This window comes from Pseudochaenichthys georgianus, chromosome 16 (genome assembly GCF_902827115.2).
Source record: "Pseudochaenichthys georgianus chromosome 16, fPseGeo1.2, whole genome shotgun sequence".
Classification (NCBI taxonomy): Eukaryota; Metazoa; Chordata; class Actinopteri; order Perciformes; family Channichthyidae; genus Pseudochaenichthys; species Pseudochaenichthys georgianus.
The window spans coordinates 17,300,964-17,323,162 of NC_047518.2; the positions used below are offsets into that span (position 1 = coordinate 17,300,964).

General features: G+C 41.0%; 1 protein-coding gene across 5 annotated transcripts in view; it reads left to right on the forward strand.

Moving 5' to 3' along the window:
• Positions 1-235: 235 nt before the first annotated feature.
• The window catches only part of oxr1a (oxidation resistance 1a), a 231,306-nt gene continuing 209,342 nt past the window's right edge, over positions 236-22,199 (forward strand). For 2 of the 5 annotated variants that reach the window (XM_034103501.2, XM_071205817.1), the window contains exon 1: positions 237-367. The gene's annotated coding sequence lies outside the window, so the exon portion shown is untranslated. Of the gene's footprint in view, positions 376-22,199 lie in introns of all 5 variants that reach the window. The other 3 variants (XM_034103503.2, XM_034103502.2, XM_034103507.2) reach the window with 3 other exon arrangements.

Here is a 22,199-nt window from a genome sequence, read left to right on the forward strand (position 1 = left end):
CGTAATTAAATGACTATTTCACAATGTCCATCTACTAGTTCGACGTTTATTTCCACCCTTCCCTGCAACTACACTACCATCCTCATCCCTGCAGTACATCCCAGGCTGACAGCTCTCCCCTCTGTCCCCCCCCCCCCCCCCCCCCTTTGCTGGGACGCCTGCTTGGTATGATCCGCTCCTCCCCTCTCTACGTCTCACGGATGGTACTTTCTATTGGGAGAAGGTCAAATGACTCCGCATGTCTCCCGTGTGTACAATCCCGCGATGGTGCACGCCTGATGAAGAAGCACCTCCAACACTAACTACCGCGTGTCCCAAAATGTTCGCGAGCGTCTGAAGAGGCTCCTCGCGCCATGTCCGTCTGAAAGTAAGTAAGTAAGTAACGTGACGTGTTTGTGACCAAACGATTCACCCGGCTTATATTTTGATATGGGCGGATAAGTCGTTTCTTTATGAAGCTTTAATGTTTACAAAGTGTTGTGTTTCCGTGCAGCAGGAGCCCGGATGTTTTAAAACAGTTATTTTGGGATGCTGGTTCTTGTGATGCTTTAACTCAGGTGAAATGCAGCTGACTAGTCGAGGAAATTGTTCCTAAACGCACCATTGTAAGTCGTTCAATTGTTCTACTACTATCATGAAGTAACTTCTATCCAAGTTTCGCATTATTACTGACGTGTTTCAAACATTTCTTTGTACTCTAATTTATTTTAAAGGTTAATGGATACATATCCGAGCAAAAGTAGATGGGGGGGGGGGGGGGGGGAATGCCTACATGAATAATATAGGAACTACTAGAGCGGAATAAAGACATGCAGCATTATGTGCATTTTTACAGGATATTATTGATTGAACAACATTAAAACATAGCAGACATAGTATTAATTGAAATACTTTTATCATAAGCTCATGCATATCTGTATAACATCGTGTCTTCTTTTAGGGACTGCCTACATGAATAATATAGCTTCTTTAATATATTGATAAGTGGATGTTTACCTTCTTATCTCTCCTGTTAATGCCATCTGAGGTCAGTTAATGTGGGGGTGTGGAAAGTTCACTCCTCAGCAAGTAGAAAGCTCAGAGGAAAGGAGTAGTGAGTCATCAGTCAGCCCAAACACCCCTTTGCCCCCCTGCAGAAAAGGCATGTCGCTAAGCCTATTACAACATTACATAATGCTAAAGGGATACCCCCATAAGGTGCAGAGCGCTCGGCCTCCAGGGTCTGTGTATTGTCCGGGCTCCTTAAGCTCTTATTATACATCCTAATACAACATATGAGCGCAGCGGAGTCAGCGTGTTCAGGTGAGGTGTATTACGGTCCAGACACAGCTCTGATGATGCTCTTCGTACTTTGTTCAAGGTTGGTAAGTGGTTCAAGGTAGATATGAAGCAGTGTGAGATGGAGGGGTTGAGTTTACATACTAAGAAAGGGTGTTTTTCTCGAGTTACTTGATCCTTGGAATATTTGCAAGTATGTTCTCTAAGAAAGTGGCTTCTCCAATAGGGCTGCAACAAAAATATGTGTTTGTAATTATAAATATGCTGATTATTTTCTCGATTAATCGTTTGGTCAATAAATATTAGAAATGTGAAAGTTGGTTGAGTCCAAGGTAATGTCTAACTTGTTTTTTCAGTTTGAAACTCAAAAAATATTCAGTTTTTAATCTGCTCTAAAAGAGAGAAAAGTCATAACATTTAATTTTTGTATAATTTCTCTGGTTTTATTCTATCATTTAAGCAAGTTTGATGAATTAACTTATTGATTATTCAACTAAACAAGCTGTTCCTTTTAAAGTAACCCGCTCGCCAGGTTTCGCTCACCATAGGGTTGTGCCATTTTTGTTATAAAACTGCTGATAAAAGAGGTTCTGTCAATCGTCTAATCAATTAAATGACTTGTTTCAGCTTTAACTCAAATCGTGATTACATTTTAAATGCTGACTAACTTTCCTAGCCTTATTGTCGTCATCAAGATGAGACTAATATTGTGAAAAAAGAGAGATTTAGAGAAAACATAAACCATAATACTAAAGCATCACGTTGACATACACACATGATTACCCACACCTTGAGTGATGACTCGTGATTAAATGATGCACGGCCCTGCTGGTTCTGATTAATCCTTCACCCTGCCGTCTTCAGTAAAGGCTCGCTGTTACCAATTGATTACTGCGTCGAGATTCAAGTATATAAAACTGAACTAAATTCACTTGAAAGAAATAATGTTATGCTTGGTCTTTACAAATTAAACAAATTCAATTAGTGTACATTAAATCTTCATGTACAGTATATCAAACTGTGCTTTGATGCTTTGTTTTGGCACTGATAAGCTGATGCTGTGAGGCTCTGTGTTTGTCGACTAAATTCAGTATTTCTCAGATTCATCTGTGAGTCATGTGGTGTTTTAACAGCTGCAACGATCTCATCTATCTCTGCAACCTCATTAATGTGCACACACAGACACACAGACACACACAGCTCTCAGGTAGAGCTGCTACAGACACCAGAGATGTGATGTGTTGCCAAGCAGATTTTTTCCTGAAAACACGCTTTGTGTAAAAAATGTTTAATCTGCTGCTGTTTTTGTACTAAGGTGTTTCATGTGCCATTATTAAGTACAACATTTTATATTGAGCTTATGCTGTTTGACTGTCCATGAAGTTAAATAAGTGTCTCTGTATAACCCTGAGTGGCTCCGCCTCCATGCAGATTTTGTTATGGTGATTCTACAGTCTGGAGCTCTATGTAAAAATGATCCTGGAGTAATGTCCCCCCCCCCGAGTTAGGGTCTTACTCTTTTATGATATAGTTTTATATTGATAATGAAGAGATGATGGCCAAAGGTTTTTACTTCTATCATAACTAAGTTTAAAAAAAAAAAAAAATGCATCTGGTGGAGCGTCATGTCTGCCCACTGAGCTTTGTGAATCGGCACCAGTGACGAGGGGATTTTAAGTCCCTGACTACCATCCAGTTTGCTTGTTAGTGTAATGCATATTAATTGTTGATGTTAGGCACCATAATAATGTCAAATGCTGTTGTTTAAATAGAGACATACATTTAAGGTTAGATTCTTCATGAAGTTTCTTCATAATCTTCAATTCCAAATAATTTCTGATGTCGATTACAGAAACAAATTTAAAAGAGGATTTATAATTTTTAATAAAAACAATATATACTATTACTGCTACTAATACTAATTTGATACTTGTGGAAATACAATATTTTAGCAACAGAGATATGTTTATTTGAATATAAACCCCCCCTCCAATCTCCTGGTCTTGAGTAACCAATTAAATGATATGCAAATCTATCTCTCAACCCACTATGTGTTGTTAATAGTTGTCATGTATGTCCTTTAGTAAAACACAATACAGGCCAAAGAGAGTCTCCATCACTGGAGACAGACAGAGCTCTAAATCTACTCTGAACTGGCTAATCCGTGTTCAAACCCTTCTGAAACTCATAGAAGCTGTTAATATACAAAATAACAAAGATGCATTGATGATGCTGGGCAGTGCCATATGAGACTGTTAATCTTAAATAATTAATCTCTCAAAGAGGGTTTGTCTGCAACCAAAATCACCTCCCCTCTGATCATGGGCCAAAGTTGTTCTGCTGCTAAGCACTTTGTTCAGGCTGCATAAGAACCCTGCAGTTTCCAAATGTTCTCTTTGCAGTCCAAAAAAGCACAAAGTCTAAAAACGTTAATTGATTAACTAAATATATATTTTAATAAATAACCACATGGACTTTTGAAGTGACATTAAAGAGCCTGTGACAGCATCCCAACAACTGTTGTGCAATGAAATATTGGGCTACTAGTAATCTCGAACCGTCAGTTTAAAAAAGAAAAAGCGATACCGTTCCGTTAAATATCAATAATTTCCAACATCGCGGGGAAATTCCTTCGACTCATTTTGAAGTTTTGGGGGAAGCCGGAAGTGATCAATGCAGGAACGCTTCGAGAGCCAAACACGGACAAAGTGTGTTGTCATGCGTAGAAATGGTGAATTACTGAGTTTAGGCACGTTAATAACGTTTTAATGAAGTTGACTACAGTATATTCATATTTGTCAGTGCTTTCATGTCAATTCGGCGAACATAAACATAGATGATCGTGGTGAAGATGATGATTACATTAGGATTAAAAATCGGGAGTGAGAGCTGCTGAATTTCCTCCCGTCGGATGTGATATAAAAACATATCGATTATTTTTGTGGTTGTAAACTCAAGTGGATGAAACTACATTTATTAGTAGGGGTGTAACGGTATCCGTATTCGTCCCGTACCGTCACGGTTCGGACGTCACGGTTCGGCACATGCAGTCACACGGCGAATACGTCTTTTTTTACGAGTGGGAAAAAAGTCTGTCACTCAGGGCAGTATTACACTATATATAATCCAGGGGGCGGTATTGCGCCTAAAAGCCAGCCCCCCATAAATAACAAATGAAGAACAAGAACAAAACACAACAAAACGAACATGAAGAAGAACAGTTAGTAGCTATGGCGAGTTCACACAACACACAGGAGCTAGAAGACCCACCTGCTTCTTTTAAATCATGTGTGTGGGAACATTTCGGGTTCCCTGTGGACTACAACAATGATGGGGTGCGAGTTGTGGATCGGACTAGGACGGTGTGTCGGCGTTGTTCGACAGCGGTGCGGTATGCTGGTGGTAACACGTCAAACATGCTCAATCACATCCGAGTCAGTCTCAGTCCCCAGCGAGAAGGTTTTCTCGACGGCAGGTGACATAATTACCGCCAACAGATCTGCCCTCACTACTGACAACGTAGACAAACTCATCTTTTTGAAGAAAAACTTGAAAATAGAGTAAAGCTTGAGTACCTTTTATTTAGGCATAATGGCCTCACACACTCACAAGTTAATTACACATGTTAGACATTGCTCCTTAAAAAGGTACAGATTTTATTTTGTTTTATATTTATCATTGTATTTATTTTATATTTTTAACATCAGGAGATGTTATACTGTTCTGTATTGCCTTTTATTGATTGTGATTGAAACACTTTCTTATTATTTATTTAAATATTTTCAAGACATTCTTTTTAGTTGTACAGCTTATTTAACCTCAGCCATTATAAATAATATGGCCATCTGAGTGGTACTGTTTGAGGTTTGTTTTTAACTGTGTAATACAGTTAATGATTCCAAATGTTAGAGTTACTTATTTTCATACCAAAACTTGCACTACTGTTAAAAATAAATAACAGCAAAAAAAATTATGCATTTGGGACTTTTTTTTGCTTTTCCTTGTTGTACCGAACCGTGACCCCCAAACCGAGGTATGAACCGAACCGTGACTTCTGTGAACCGTTACACCCCTATTTATTAGTGCTTTCATGTCAATTCGGCGAACATACGATACATTAAATGATCGTTTGTTTGAGCCGGTCTGCATTTCCTGATGAGAAAACAAACCGATGCTTTTTGTAGTTGTAGTACACCAACATGGATTAAACGTGTGTTTTTTTTACCACAATGTTGGGGAAATTAATGGATAAAATGCACGGATTATTATTATTATTCCCACTCCGATCGGGACACTAGGTCCACCGTTTCCCCGCAGCGAGGCTCCCCCCGTTGACAGTTTACGTGGGCTGGGCTGGGTGCAGTGGCGGACCGGCCATCGGCGGGACGAATCCCGATGGGCCGGTAACGAAGTGGGCCGGTCGGATAAATCACCAGCACATCCCCCATAGGCGGCGCGTGAGGCTCAGGTTTGAGAAGGCTAAATAACTTCTTTTACCTGACGCTGCCCGCCTCCGGCGTCTATAGAAAAGAGATCCACTCAGTGTGCGGAGTTTAAATCTCTCAAGTCATATTACAGGATAAAGAAAATACAGTTTAAACTGCCGTATGCAGAGAAGACGCCGACGTGTCGCACTTATCATTCATATTACATCATCAATCAGATCATTCATATTACATCATCAATCAGATCATCGATCATATAATATCATAATATATCATTTTTCTGAGTCAGCTTCTCCAGCCTCATCTGGCCGTGCAACACTCACAGTGTCACAGACTGGATGCAGAAGTATTATTTAACACATTATGTTGACGAAACACTCGAGACAAATGTAATTAAAGTCAGATCCACTCGTGTCTTAGACGTGAACGCGCTCTCAGCTGGAGAGAGAAACCCTGGCTTGATTTACCGAGCTGATAACCAGCGTCGTCGGACCGCTTAGCGAGATCTCGTTTGTTAGTTTGTTGTTGTTAGTTTGTTTGTTACTCAAACATATCCAGGGTCTGTTGAACTGGCTTCGTAGTACAGGGCACAGGTGGCTAGCAGCGCTAATGTCAAAGACACAGACATTATACATTATATTTGTATTTTACCAGGATGCAGTGACACAAATATTTACATTTACTATATACAGCACCTGCCGCCCCTGACATCCCCACTCCCCCCGTTGACAATTTACTAGCGGTACCGAAGTGGGCCGGTCGAGAGTCCCGGGATTATTTTTAGTCCCAGTCCACCACTGGCTACATGACCATATGATCGCCCATATTGACGCACCTCATTCCTAAACTTCTAACAGATACAACATAAACCGATCCTTCAGCCTCATATGAGCTCTCAGACACGTTCAACATTAACCTGTCATCGCTGTCTGAGCTTGCTGCTGTGTGCGCCGTCGTGCGTTTACATCTGACTGTATATATATAAAGGTTTACATGCAGATGCTGGGATCCTGGACGGTGCAGCTGGAGCGCTGTGCCCGCAATGACGTCACCCATCATTTGGCGGGACTAGACGAATCCGCGAGAAGATCCAGAAAATTGTCAACATTGAAGGCAGATTAATGGTTATCAAAGTACAAATATCCAAAATCAGTTCAGTAACGGTTTTCAAGGGGACAATATGTACTCAAATTGATGGGTTTGGATGATGGGGGGAAAACCGTGTCACAGGCTCTTTAATGCAGTTAATCTAACAAGTTTTCTTAATAACAACAGTTGGTATGATAAAAGGAAAAACCATTAGCAGAACAAGGAACTGGGAGCATCATTCAACTTTAAGGCACCCTTTGGAGTTTCAAACCAAAACTACTTAAATTACTATTTTATATCGCTGTTGCTCACCATAACTTACTTTGTGTTGTTGAGCTCTAACAAATAAGCTGAATGAACGCCTTTCCTCAAATAAAACAATTGGAAAACATTTATTTTAGATGTTTTAAATGAAATGGACCTAATCATGACAACTCCAATATCTCCAAAGCAATGCATGTGATGTATTAGTTTAGTTCTTATTTGTGATAACGTCTTTTTTTTAAATGTGAAATGTGAAACGTTGCAGCCAGAATCCATTCTGTGGATGGATTAAGGGAGTAATCACTGCAGAGCTACCTGGAATGATCCCAATTGTTTGAAACTTACTGGTATTCATTTGGAATGAAATTGAAAGTCGTCCGCTCTTGACAGGCAGCTGCATGTGCATTTAAACCCGGTGCTTGTGCCAGCAATTAAACTGCTCGATGATGCAATTTAATCAGTTTTATTTCAGCTTTTGCTATTGTTAGCTTTATACAGACTGTACGGTGGTAGGGTATGTCTATGGTACGGTGCAATGTTTCAACCCTTAATAGATAACTGAGAGAAACATACAGATGGAGGGAAGGAGAGTCCTGAATCTACAAGAAAGCAATTAGATAATGACAAGGGCAGTGACACAATGATTTGTTGTCGTCTTATGTAATGTGGTTCCAGGAATCCAGCTGAAAATGAATTTCAAAGCTTCCAAGACACACACACGCTTCTATTACGATGCTCTACCGGCTTGCGTCATTGTTTACAAAGATGCGCCAGACCTTCCCAGACAGGACGCTGCTTTGCTTTGACATCAACGCTTAATATGTGGTGCTCTTTGCTGGAATTACATTATTAGAACTACAGAAGAAGCTTCATGGTTTTACTTAAAGAAAACCAGACTGCAGGACATCTCTTTTTGGTCGAAATACCCTAAAGACTGCTTTCTTTTCTCATTCCTCTGTGTGATTTTTCTCTCTTTGTCTGGCTTCCTCCTTGTTATCCTGCCGTCTAATGATTATAATCTCCAAAAGAGATTTACAGAGCGTTAACCTCCTCAGCAGTCCTCTTAAAAAAGAGCAGGTGACCAATAGTGTTGGAGCGGCTGTAGCAGTTTGTAGGATGTAGTAGGGTACACTTGGTCCTGGTCCATAATAGCTTTACCTACTATACAGTAAACAGAGGCATGGGACTGGTTGGAGGATTACAGAGGATTTGCCATGCTAAGCCACAGACCAAACCCAGTGACCCCCCCCCCTTACAATTCCCCAGTGGTTCCTCCTCCTTCTCCTTTCGTGAGCATAGCAACAAACCATCCTCCTCTTCTGTCTCTTCCCAGTCTTCTTTGCCCATGATGCATCCCGGGGCTGGGACCTACACTGTAAGCTAATTATCTGGTTTATATTGGCCCAATTCCAATCCAACCCCTACATCAGCGGTTTTCAAAGTGTGAGGCGCGCCTCCCTGGGGGGGGCGCCAGAGAGCTTCAGGGGAAGGCAGCGTGAGAAAGAAATAACGAGAAAAAGATGAGTAAAGTGTCACTTGCACACTTTCGGCTGTCTGTAGAGACCGAGTTCCCCAACCCGCCAAACAGGCTGTAAAAGTGCTCATTCCCTTCACCTCCACCTGCCTGTGAGAGTGCGGGTTTTCCGCATTGACTTTGATCAAAAGCAAGTACCGGTCAAGGCTGCAGCTAGAGGATGATCTGCGTTTATTCCTGTCTACATTGCATCCCCGCCAGAGTCCTGCACGGGTCTGGTTTTCAAGACCCTCTCCCACCCAGTACGTGCAATACCGAACCCGCCCTGCCACCCGCACATATTGCCAATTAGTTCTGCAGACCGACCCGACCCGGTGGCAAAAGATCCGCAAACCGACCCGAACCCGCATATCCTATGAGCAGTGAAAACATGCAATTATTAACACACGCAGGTGCGTATTTGTCTCAAAAAGCGTGGGATGTTGGTTATTTTCTCCATCTGGGATGACACCGAAAGCCTCCCAGACGTTGGATTTCGCTCTTGAGGAAGAGTTATTTACAATGCTGTATTTTCCGCTAGAGAGCTTCACCTCAGCCATTTTGAATGTGGCACGCTCAGCAGCAGATTGATGCGATGCAGTTGTTATGGTTATGCGCTGTCCCGCGGGGGAGAGGTCTGAGGATTTAAACATTAAATTATTATTATTTCAATATATTTATTATGCAACACCCGCGACCCGACCCGCATCTTCTTTGTTTTACCCAGAACCGAACCCGATTTTTTTTTTTTTTTTTTTTTAAAATACCATCCGCGAATCACTTTTTTTGCGCGTCACACGACAGACTCATTGTTCCCACTAAAGTAGGGGTGAGTGTAATAAGGAGGCAAAGTTGACGTTCAGTGTGTTGCCGGGAGCATATAAGGATTTATCCACGATGTTGAAAATGTTTTTAAAAAAGTCTGCCACTGTAGACATTGCATGTGATTGAAGATTTGTATAAACAGACTGATGCAAAAACCAAGAAGCTCATAAACAATACGTTTCAAAGTAGTAGAGGTTTGCAAAAAAAGAAAAGAATCGCCGCTATAGATTTTTCAAGTTTTATTATACTTATTAATATCTTTGTCCAAGAGATGCTGATTCTAAATCATGGTTATGGAAAGTTTCTGTTATGCCGGAGAGAGGCAAGTTCGGGACTGTGGAGGGGTCGGATTGGAAATGGGCCAAACCGAATTGGTTTGCAGGGGATGAAACTGCACTCATTCCTTCCATTTTCTTCTCCCTCGCATTGGCAGGGATTTTCTGATAAATCTGCAAATGTTAATTTAATGATCAAACTTATCATCCAAATAGCTTTCAGGGTAAATTAAGGTTATGTTCCATGCACCCCCCACTTGCGGATGGAGTCTTAATGCGACAGCCAGATGACATGCATCACAAAAAACCGTGCCACATAACTTGATGGGAAGAAGGCGATGCTGTCAGCAATCTAAAATCAGATTTTGCCCTGTCACTTAAGTTAGGGGAACATTGCCTTTGGTTTCACTTTGGGACACTGCTTGAAAGCTAATTGAATGAAAGCAATGGGATGGAGTGACTTTTTTTACTTGAACTCCATGGGCATTTGTCTCTGTCAGCCTAATATCACGCAGTGGAGTGACTCAGCAGAGAGCAGTCCCTCAAGCCCACTGTGTACATGTCTTTAACTCAAACTGACAGTGTTCCAGCTCCTGTACATACCTTGCCATGAGCTACTCTGCTGATAAGCTGAGGTTTTCTGCTTCTGTTTTTCTCACACCATTGACATCATCATGCTCCATGCTCATAGAATCCTCAGAAACACTCAGACATAAATAGATCAACCCAGGAAAAGGCAGAGGGTTATTTTGAGTAAACGGTGAACTGTGAAGATTCTCAGTAATTTGTGATCTCATGGCGCTGTGTGTATAGTTCCTGGCTGGAACGATGTTATATTGTACTAGTGAGCAAGAGCAGAGAATGGTTCCCTTGCTGTGAGGAATGACTTTGTTGCTAGGCCCTCATGTCAATATCTCTTTAAGTGGTTAATTCTTTCATCAACCCTTTATTCAAGCTACTGTACGACAGTTTTATGTAATGTGCAGGAGATAGAGCTCCGCATAAACCCGCTTGACAGTTGAAGTGGGAAACATTTTAAGTCGATAATGTTATGTAGCTAACAGCTTTATTTTAAATGTGTTGTCACGACTGATCGCACCATTGGAATGGCCTTGGGTGTCATCATAGCTAGTTGTATATTGTTAGTTCAACGTAACATAGTCTGAGGGTTACGATTTCAAGATATACAACCATTTCTGATACATACAATTTTATAGATAAAAGGTGTTGCTTTGAATATCTTTTATCTTTGCAAAGCCACAGTTCATCTTTATGTGGAATTCATAAAGAAAAGGTTGCGCTCTTGCCAAGGAATTGTAGTTCACTCTTTCCACAATATGATGCTATTGACAGCAACAGCCTAGCCTACCCAGGTGGTAGGTACAGGAGGTAATTCACCATTTAAAAATAGCTTTTTGCTACTTTTAAAACAAATTAGACAAAATGTGTTGATTGGTCAGATTTAAAAATTCTGGTAGGCCCATTTCTATCTTTTGACAGAGCTAGGATAGTTTATGTGAAGCCAACAGTCTTCTCGCTGTTGACACGAGAGTGGTATCTTTATTCTCATCAAACTCTATGCAAGAAAGTGAACAATGGACAGTGTGTTCCAAAACAATTCCATTCCATTTACCTTAATCTTATACGCTTCCCTCTCTTAACCCATTTGCATGCATTTGTGGCACTAATTAGTCAAAGTCAAACTATTTATGATGAATTTACAATTTATGGACTGTTTGTGCTCTGTCCTTATCAACCCCCCCAAAGAGGTTATATTTCCGGTTTGGTGTGTTGCTTTCTGAATTGTTTGTCTCTTTGTCAGCAAACTTGGGTGTAGCATGAGCCACTCAATTTAGGGAGGATACATGCCTTTTTCTTTACTTCCATAAATGACAACATTTGCCTTAATTGAAATGATCCAACAGATTAATTGTACATTTTGGCAATTTTCTCAATTGAATAGCCATTTTAGCCATTAGTATTACGGGGAGTTCTCTTCACACGGATGTGTTTTAAACCTTGTTATCTTAATTCATTATGGAACCTTGTTCAAAATGTTTGATAGCAGAAAATAATAAGTGAACTTTTATATTGTTTAGTGGAAATGGTGATTGAAGAAACATTTATAGTCTTCCATATTGTAACATCATTGCTGTGGCATTCCCATAATCAGAGATAATATTTCCCAAAGCCCACGCGTGGTCTATAAAATAAACGGCTGTGGTGATTTAGGCTAGAATGAGCGTCCTGGTGCTCTGTTGATGGTGGAATATGAGGAAGTAAAACTGTCATTCTTATCCGCCAGTTGGTTTGAACCCCTCAATATGTTCTTGTATTTTATAGTTTGTCATATTTTCAGCTATTCTGTCTTAATCAATCCAGTAACACAGAGTTTAAGTCAAACATGCAAACATCCAAATATGCAAACATCCAAATATTGTCATTTTTGGAATTCTTACAGGAATACAGGAATGCATTTAAGGTTGTGCTCTTTGGTAACAAATTAATTGAGACAAATCCATTATCCTCAGCAAAATGTCCATTAGGATGTTTTACTTGCAAGACAAACACTGTCATCCAGGGCAACCCAACAATCCCAACATGACAGAACTGACCTCAAGCATATTGCATAGGTCCTCCAGGAGACCCAGATAAGATGCAACACAACCATTAGCCCAGTGCAAATATGTGTAAAAAATGACAAAAGGGGTGTTTATTCGTTGCCCAGTAATTGACTGAACATTTCCATAATGGCATTGTGTTTCCTGCAAGGCTAATGTGACCCCTATTAGATCAGGAAATGTTCTTCCAATCAGGCTTCTGTGTGTGTGGCCACAGAGCCAAGGAAATAAATTGGGGAGAAAGGAGAGATGTAAACAGTGGTGAGGTGCAGACAATGGGACAACCAGGGGACAGGAGTGGAGAACAGAAGGGAAGATGAGTCATCACTGCAGTGAACCGGGACCTCATTGAAATACTACTGCAGGTCCTGGACTAAATTGTAATTTAATATTCACCGAATACTAATAATTTAGAATTAGGTGTTCTGGTTCTTTTCGCTGAAATACACTTTGAATCCTTGTGCTATAATTTAAGGAGACAAAGACACTTGGTATTAACAGGATACTTCGGATGTTTTTGAAGTTGGGTTGTATTGGATACTTTTCTAAAGCCAAGGTGTTACCTGCAGTAGATGCTGGTTTAGCAGACCCCCGATTCTGAGAATCCAAAGTGAGGTCCTGCCCCTCAGGTAAAAACTTTTTTTGTTTTTATATTATGACTTTGACCCTTCAGAAGGCCTTTTCTAGTCATTCTTTATCCAATTACACTCTCGCCAAAGCCAACAAACTTGAACAAACCTGCAATTTTCCTTTTCAGAACACGGGGATTGATGATTTACTGCTGCTTTTAATGGTCAGTTTGTTTGTGTTTTTCTGTGACTTTGGTTAGTGCCCATTCACCCATGTCACACTTTCTTTTTTTGGCTGGGATTCAGCCTAAGGTAGGAGTAGGCCAGCAACCCATTTGTTCTGATAATGTCATACAACAAAAGTCATACATAAGGCTTCAGTTCCTGGATGAAATATAAACCGTAATGTATTACTGTATTCCTTGAAACTGGGTATGTGCGAAGTTCTTTATATAAGTTGCTCTTATGACCCTACTGCAAAACAGCCTAACTATCACTCGACAGCTGCACCTGACATTTTGACACATCGGGAATTCTTGTGCAGCTTCTTGTCGGTGAATTGTTCACCCTTCAAGCCTACAGAAAGTATCGATACAGTCAACAACATAGACATTAATGTATACAATAAGGGTGTAGTCTAAACTATTTTAGCTGTTAGAAGAATCAGAATACAGTAGGGGTGTAACGATTCACAGAAGTCACGGTTCGGTTCGTACCTCGGTTTGGGGGTCACGGTTCGGTACGGTTCGGTACGGTTCGGTACAACAAAAAGTCCCAAATGCGTAGTTCCAGGTTTGTTGTTATTTATGTGTGAACAGTAGTGCAAGTTTCAGTTTCAAAATAAGGAACTCTGACATTTTGAATAATTAACTGTATTAAACAGTTAAAAACAAACCACAAACAGCACCACACACTCAGATGGCCATATTACCTATAATGGCTGATGTCAAACTAAAAGGTTTCATCAAGCTGTAAAACTAAAAAGAATGTCTTGAAAATATTACATCATAAATAATAAGAAAGTGTTTCCAGAGGGCAAAGTCGTTGAAAAACATATGACAAAAGCTTCCGTTATTTATTTTGGTCTCACGGCTTTCATGTCTATTGGCTTCTTAAAAGCAGCGGGGATCAGCTGTTGAACTGCTGTTGTCTTTTGCCGGGCTCCGGTGATTGGCAAATCTGGGTGATGCCTTCTGATATGATTTAGCATGTTTGGCGTGTGTTACCATTAGCATACCGCACCGCTATCGAACAACGCCGACACACCGTCCTCTTCCGATCCACCACTCGCACACTTCATCGTTATTGTAGTCCACAGGGAACCCGAAATGTTCCCACACAGCGGATTTAAAAGAAGCAGGTGGGTTCTAGCTCCTGTGTTATCTGAAATCGCCATACTAACTTTTCTTCTTCTTGTATTTAGTTCGTTTTGTTGTTGTGTTTCTTCTTGTTCTTCATTTGTTGTTTAAGTGCGGCTGGCAAACAGCTTTTAGGCGCAATACCGCCCCCTGGATTATATATAGTGTAGTGGATACTGACCTGAATGACAGACTTTTTTCCCACTCGTAAAAAAAAAAGGCGTATTCGCCGTGTGACTGCATGTGCCGAACCGTGACGTCCGAACCGTGACGGTACGGGACGAATACGGATACCGTTACACCCCTAGAATACAGTATTTCCTGCTCTTTCGCCTTCAGAGGTGTATTGGGAAAGAAAACGGGCTATTTCTTCATTTAAAATGCTTGCGCTTGACATACTCTGTTACATAGCTGGTGTTGTGTTGTTTTCCTACCACTGTACTTCTTCATGGCTGTTACTGATTTAGCTGCATGCTGGGCCAGCTAATCCTGCCTCTGATCAATACTCCACTTCTCCTGCTCACACTCTGGATCGCATCCAGGACCCAGCACAGCCGATATCTTTATTTTCCTTCTCTCCTCGTCATTCATAAAGCCAGCATCAGGGGAGAAATGGAACTTACATCTTAAACCGTATGGATCTGAGAATAGAATGTACACGATCTACCTGGACTGGGATGGAATTTGGCCTTGTTTGTTAGCAGTTTGCTGTGTTAACGGGGCACTAGATGCTTGCTTAGCTCATCTTTGTTTTGTGTTAAATCGCTCTGTCAGCCCTGAATTTAAAGCTGTGTGTGTTAGACACAAGAACACATCGCCCCTGTGTCATTGTTATTTTATGGCCGGCAGCGTTTAGCAAAAGTGCACACCCGAGCACTGGCCGTACCTGCTGTCCCTCAGCCTGTCTGAGGGATTCGCCTCAATCCATTACATGCTTGGATGCTGATAGTGTTTGTCAGGATACGCTGCTCGTACGTCGTATGGAGACAATTAGGCTGAAACACAAGGCTGGCTTAATGAAGCCCGGCAGGGAAAACATCGTCAGACAGGTTCTTCTGCCATAGAGATAGAAGAAGACAAGGTCCATTCATGTCAGGAAGAACCACATGGCTCCACTGGTGCATTGTTGTTATGTTGTGTTGCGTTGGTGAAAGTATAGAAAGAAGGATAAACCATACAAAGAAACAATAAGCCTTTTAGAGATTTGTATGATTTACTGACGCACTTTAAATATTTGAATACACTTCCCATTTTTGACTATTGAGTAGGGTTGGTTATCGTTTGAATTTCCACGATTCCGATTCTACTTTTCGATTCCGGTTCTCAATTCCGATTCTTTGAGGGGCAGGGTAAAAGAACTATACATGCTTCTTTCACTAAAAAGATTACATTTATTCGAGAAACTTTTACACAGGTTAGTTTAACTTTACAGTAATATTCACATTAATCAGTCTGTTTATATGCACTGCTATGTAACTGTAACCTGAGAACCACTGAAGCTACAACAGTGCAACTTTTAAAGGAACCCCCCCCCCCCCCCCCCCCATTTAAAAACAGTTCTTGTTGAGAAAAACAAGCATACCTGCCTTCTCAGGCATATCGGGAAGAAATATTTGAACATTTTAAAGTAAAATGCTTCAATCTGGTGCACTTTAAGCAGAATTACTAGAGACCTGATCTAGGGGGTACAACTCTAAACACCCATATGAAAAAGATTGGTTTACATTTTAATAATTAAATAAGTATGTGAGCATAACCAATAACCTACCATAGCCAATAACAAATACATGTAACGTATTTTTGTTTTGTTGTTCATTCATATCTTTTACTTTTTTATTTATGCATATTTTTTTATCTGTCCAGTTTAAAACGTTATGTCTGGTTTACTGTCCTATATACATTGGAATGATTTCAAACCTGTTTTATCCCAATAATTATAGAGTGCCTTGGAAATATGTGTTTACATACATTGTGATCAAAACGTTTGAGACCCACTGAGATAACCTAGGCTGCGGCCCCACGAGGACGTATTCGGTCGTTTGCGTTACTGTTTAGTGTCATATAGACCGTTCGGCCCCACGAGGACGACCGAATATGGCACTAAACGACTGAGGAAACGACAACGGGTCCCAAGGTGGATAGAAAGGCATACGCAGCTCTCTGGGGGGTCAAACGGCTCCGTGTGTGCGCCCTATACGGACATTTTCAGATCACTGATAGTGATTGCGCAATAGCCCCGCCTCTCCCCACCTCTTCTGCTCACCTCCGCTTACCCCGCGCCAGTGCTGAAGTGTTTCGCCACCAACAACAACAACAATGGCGGATCGCAGAGTTGCTATAGTGCTCCGGACGCTATTGACCATGCTACAGTTGTTTGTGCAACATCTACAGCAATAATGATGAGGCAATAGCCCTGCCTCTCCCCACCTCTGCTGCTCACCCCCACGTCAAAGTAAACTGCACCCTGAATTCAGATTATTTATCTTTCTCTCGCGAGTGAAGTCTAATCTGACAGGACGGAAACACGCAGCTCTGCTCCCCTGCAGCTCCTCCCGCTGCAGCAAAACACACACTTCAAGTCAGATCATCACCCTTAGCTATTTTAATTACCTCTCAAACTCCCTAAACTAGTTATAACAATGTTTATTTTTACTGTCGGCCGGGTCACTCATTACTGGATGAGCTGCTGCATGAGACAGACACTGGCGCTGTCTGAAGAGAGGGAGGAAAAAGAGAGGCTCCGTGTATTTTATCATTATATTATAGAGTCGTTATTCATTTGTTTTAAAGCTCAATAAATAACAAAGAAGACCTTTGACCGGCACTTTTATAATTGTGTCCGGAAGATTTCAACTTTAATACATGCTGACTGGCGAAAAACTCTGCCCGGTTCCCTCGGCCCCCACCGCGGAGAATAAACAGAAGGGCAACCATGACAACCATGCTTCTTCGCTGATTTTGTGGAGGAAGTTACAGCGCCACGTACAGGCTCGGCATATGTACTGCAGCTTCTCCAGCGGTTGGAGCTAAACGGAGCGGTCTCGTGTGGGCAGACACTATCCAGATAATTATTGCATGTGGACGGAAACCGTTTGCGATTGCGTTTGCGTTAATCCTATGCGTTTAGCCGTTTTCGTCCTCGTGGGGCCGCAGCCAAAGACTAAAGTGAACTATCTAAACACTCAGTCCTTTACCTCACTGAGCTGTAGTTATCAGCCTCAGTCTGACTGGAGAGGACTCTCCCTCCACATCATTGTAGAAACATCTTCTTATATCCGTTAGAGCAGCTAGCACCAGATTCTAATAACAACAGCGCCGGTACCGGTGCACCCTCCCTCGCTCACTCGCACTTTGGCTGTGAGCTGCGGGTGCCAGATAAACCAACATCCCCCATTTTCATCACTTACAGCGCCCATCGTACAGGGCAAATGAAAAGTGTAACTGGGATGAAAAGGGTGTTACATTAACTTAATTATGAATGTTGTTACATCAAGGCCGAAAATTAGGATGAGCACCAACGGTCAACATTTTTTTTTTTCTCCCAGAACTGCCAGCGCAGCACCCCCCAGAACTGGCGCCCTAGGCGAACATCTATAACGCCAGTGCGACGGGCCGGCCCTGGTCCCAGGTTACGCTGTAGGAATTGTAGGTACAACGCTACATTTCCCGCCCCGCCACAGTCATACAGTAGGCTACGGAGAGCGGCGAGAAACATTTCCTCAGGCATCGAAAAGCGGAACCGAAATTCACATTTCTAAATGATGCCGTTGCAATCGAAATGTTGGAACCGGTTCCGAACCGGAACCGGTTCTCGGTACCCAACCCTACTATTGAGTGGTGCAGGAATGAGTAACACAAAAATGAGTTAGCATTTGACCATTTACAGTTCCCTACTCTCAAAATCAAATGTTTCTTGAACGTGTTTTCGGTGAGATGCCTGATATAAGATCTCTCGTTTAAATACGTTTAAGAGATTTTCACAGTATTAATTACCCTAAAAAGTCCAAAGCTTATATTCGTCATAAAAACGGTGGTTGATAACAAGTCACTAAATAAGACTACTTGACGTCATCACGCCTAACACAAATCTGCTGTTAGCTTAGCGGTGGTGAAGAGAAGTCATGCGACATTAGCGTTTTACTACTGGCGATTGTATTTATACTTCAAAAATTACAAAGTGTTGTTAATATTAGGTTATCCTGCTGATCAAAACATGTAACTATAATTTAAAGTGTGAAAATAAAATGAAAGCAATGTGTGTCCCACCGAATTTGCTCTGCAAACCATGTTAACGTCCACAGATAGTTCTAATTCGGCACCTTGTTCCTTTTCTACTGCCTATCTAATTAAAGCCATTTATCTTGTTACCTGTCACCCAGCTAACTCAATTCCTCAAACACAAACCAATAGATGATTTGTTTATCTATTTATTCCATCTGAAGAACAGGGAGTAATGTAACACTGCGGTATGACAGTTGTCTAATACTGACAATAACTGGCAGAACACAGGCATTTAAAAAAGGAGAAATGAGTTTGAACAATATGTTGTGATGGAACAAAGCAAAAGTCATGTTCATTGTTCATCATGCTCCACATAACACCACAACAATGGTTTTTATTTCTTGTTGTTATGTCGCAGAATAAGACTAAGTCTGTATGTTGTTGCATAACTCTGTGTTGTATAATGACAATCTTTCGTATTGTAAAACTTTACGTATACTATGCATACATTGAAACAAAGCTTGTAAGATTGCTTTTGACCCGGTGAGGTGATTTTCTTAGAGTGTCTTTGTAATTACATTTTTTATCATTTCATATTCCAGCTATTCCTCAAAAAAGATGTTTTGGATATCATGCCATTTTAAATTTAAATTTTAAGAAATTGTAGTTTTGTATTATTACCCCAAACTTCCATAAGTGGGTCAAAAATGACCCGCATGCATTTCAAAATGTAAAAAAAGTCTAAAATTATAAATCGTGTAAAATAAAAATATTTCTAGTGTGAACCAAAATATAATACTAAATATTATGAAAGTGATTTTTCTTAACCACATGGCATAAAAACATATATTATTCTCATACGGGTCCTTTTTGACCCACTTATGGAAGAGTGTAGGGTCCAGTCACTCGTGCAACTAAGGGTTAAACCAGTCCTGCCACCACCTTAACATTTACATGTGCGCTCTGAGTTTAAGCTTTAAAATATCAACCTATTATTATATGTTCTGCATTATCAGAATTTCTAAACAAATGTAGCATTAAACCTCAAAAGACTATGCAGCAGCTGGGTTCAATTCATGTTTGTGCTTCTATTTCAGTTTTTTATTTTCCTTTCCTATCTCCTCTATAGCTTCAAGTTGCATTACATTGTACCTCATATTAACAAAATATGAAACTCTCTTTAAGCCCACTGGCAGGTAAAGCTGAATTTATGTTAATCTAAATCCTGCCTTAATGCATTTTCAGTTTTGTCTTGGTCCAGACCCTCTAAAGTTAAAAGGTTTGTTATTATTTTTCTAAAGGTAGTGCAGAGTTTGGTAAAGCACTCTTTGTAATCATTGTAACCACATGGAACACTGACGAATGGCAGGATGAATCACATTTAAACAGAAAAGGAAATTATGCAACTGTTTGAAATGATCTCTCACTACTCCCTGGGCTCTGAAGTAGTTTTCATCTCATTAATGTCCGCCTGCTGCCATATTGATTTGAAATGTTTCAGTTGTTAAAAACCTGTTCAAACTGCTTGGCCTAAATCTCATCAACTGTTGTAGGGATTGCCATGAAATGTTGTGCAGACAACCATGTTCCCAAAAGAATAAACCATAAAGACTAACTTTACCGATTGTTCAACCAGGAGGCTGACATTAGTGATTCTAGTGTCCAACTGAACTTATCATGTTCATCATTTTTTTATATAATATTTGTTCCTGACGTGTTATTTGATTGACAGCAGCTGGCAGGCTGACCTCCAGCAGGGGAACAAGATAGTTTTAAAGTAACTTTGGCAGACGGTGTTGTTAACATTGGTCCTGTAAAGTAGCCAACCACATTTCCATTTGCACATTAAAATTATGTTTGTGCTGCAGCTAACTAGCTAATTGGCTAACTTTCACGAAAGTTTCACGTCACATTTAATTTGTCAAATGTATAACCAAATACCTTAGACAACTGAAATGATTATTTGCCTTTTCTCTACTGTATGGCTATATATTGCAAATACTGTGAATGTAAACTCACTAAACTCCTGCCAAAATGCTGCTATCATTTCAAGCTATAGCTACCTGACCATTAGCATGTTAGCTTTGTCCTTTCAAGCACGATGGCATAACGTTAGCATTCACTCAAATCTCATTTATTGGTAATTGCAAAGCTAGCAGTAAATGTAAACCAGCTTGGAAAAATGTGTGAACAGTTGTGTGAGGTTTCCTATTCTTCTCACTCTACACAAGTTGTGTGAGGGCTACGCTAGCAAATCTTTACAGAGCTGCTAACATGGCTGTAGACTTGTAGCCTATTTTGAGAAAATCCTTTTTTTTTTTTTACAGTTGTGAGGAAATGTTAGAGTGTGAAACTTTTGATAAACTGTTGACAACAGCTTTCACCCGTATCTGGGATGTGTGTTTTTATTTGGCTTCTGAGACCCCATTTACACTTGAACGTTTGCGTTTACTCACCGTATGCGTTTTCAAAAAAGTCTTCCGTTGAGCATTCGGCTCAATTAACGTGTCCGTTCACACGAGACCACTGGAAACGCTGATCGGCCGATACTCGCTCTCTACCGATCGATCGGCCCTCTCTAAACATGCCTATTGCGAGAGCATGTGCGCCGCAAAACAAGCTCGCCAAAATGGCTTCACCGGTCTGGCATTATTTTAAGGTGTCCGAAAAAAGACAGTAAAATAGCGGTATGCAACGTGTGTGTGAAGCAGAAATCCTGCAGCTCCACCCGCCGGACTGGTGAGCGGAGCGAAACACACAAGAGTTAGAACTAACACACTTAGCTATTTTATCTACTTCTGGAACAAGCTAAACTAGTTATTATAAATATATGTATTCTTCACTGTCGGATCACTCATTAGTTTCTGGATCAGTGAGCTGCATGAGATACTGACAGGCTGTCAGGAGAGAGAGGGAGAGAGGAAAAGAGAGCGCTTCCGCTAATTTCTCCCGTGTTATTATCCAACGTGAATGTAAACTTGAATAATGTACATCATTTGAATGTAATAATTAAGTTGATTGTTGTTTGTGGAAGCTCCAGTGAATGATTCCCATTAACTGAGTTTTAAGATGTTTAAATCTTCCATTTTTGGCCCCGCCCACTCGATCGGATCGGCGATCGGTATCGGCCGATACTGATTCCGGCGATCGGCCCCAGAATTGGCGATCGGAGCATCCCTAGTTGCCATCGTTGCCCTTCTGTTTATTCTCCGCGGTGGGCAGCATGTGCTCCTGCTGTATATCTCTCCGGACTGTCCACCAGCAGATGAAAAACACCCACCTCTCCGCCTCTTCCAAGGGACGAGGGAACCGTGCGGCAGAGTTTCCGGTAACATTTTTTTTCGCTGGTGAACATGTCCGTTAAAGTTTAAATCTTCCGGACAAAATTAGAAAAGTGCCGGTCAGAGGTCTTCTTTGTTATTTATTGAGCTTCAAAACAAATTGATAATGACTCTATATAATCATATAAGAATAAAACACAGAGCCTCTCTTTTCCTCCCCCTCTTCTGACAGCCCAGCAGCTGATCTCTGAGCAGGAGACATGGGGAGAGGGAGGCAGGGCTATGTAATCGTTATCAGAAAATTATCTTATAGAGGCGTACACACAGAGCCGTTTGGCCCCCCAGAGCGTTCAGTTTGCAGATATATCGTTTGCGGGGTCCGTTTATATCGTTTTATTAAGGCCTTGTGTAAACGAAAGGGCTATACGCAAGAGAAACTATGCGGATACAACCCGTATCG